This window comes from Atractosteus spatula, chromosome 8, assembly GCF_055471065.1.
Source record: "Atractosteus spatula isolate fAtrSpa1 chromosome 8, fAtrSpa1.hap1, whole genome shotgun sequence".
Taxonomy (NCBI): domain Eukaryota; kingdom Metazoa; phylum Chordata; class Actinopteri; order Semionotiformes; family Lepisosteidae; genus Atractosteus; species Atractosteus spatula.
In genome coordinates this window covers 18969801-18970435 of record NC_142713.1, presented here as the reverse complement: position 1 = coordinate 18970435, position 635 = coordinate 18969801, and the positions used below count along the sequence as shown (strand labels likewise).

Here is a 635-nt window from a genome sequence, read left to right as displayed (position 1 = left end):
TTAAGATGACACTTAACTTAATGAGAGAAGCTTGGGGTCAGAGCACAGGGTCAGACATTTACTGTATACGCCACCCCTGGAGCAGCTGGGGTTAAGGGCCTTGCTCAGGGGCCCAACGGAGTAGGATTCCTCTGCAGGCTGCGGGATATCAACCAGCAACCTTCCAGCCACAGGCACAGATCCTTAGCCACACAGCCACCACACTACCCCAAATGTTTTGGTTTTCTAGCTGGATTCCTTGGTTCATGAGACATTTCAACAGCTCTCAATTACATTTGAAAACATTTGGCAATGCATTGGCTAGGAATCGAACCTGGGTCAACCGCTTGGAAGGCAGCTATGCTCACCACTATACCACCAACGCACGTATGAGCACATGCCTTTAACCTAGTGAGACAAACAAATGTGCTTACAGTATTTGTAAGTTACAAAGGAACAAGTAAAGGTTTATTTCATGCTGAAAAGAGAAAAAAAGAAACACAACATTTTGGTTGTGGAGTGTGAAGAATAAACCTTTACTTGTTCCTTTGCAGCCTACGCATGCTGACGCAGCTACCTACTTGAACTACTTCTTTGTAAGTTGTCAAAAATATAAAAGTATGATCAGTTCAATGTTCAATGACAAATTACAAAGT

General features: G+C 43.3%; 1 non-coding gene across 1 annotated transcript; it reads right to left on the bottom strand.

Moving 5' to 3' along the window:
* Nucleotides 1-292: 292 nt before the first annotated feature.
* On the bottom strand, nucleotides 293-364 carry trnag-ucc (transfer RNA glycine (anticodon UCC)). The gene has a single exon. It is a non-coding gene; the product is annotated as a tRNA-Gly (tRNA).
* Between the last annotated feature and the right edge of the window lie 271 nt (nucleotides 365-635).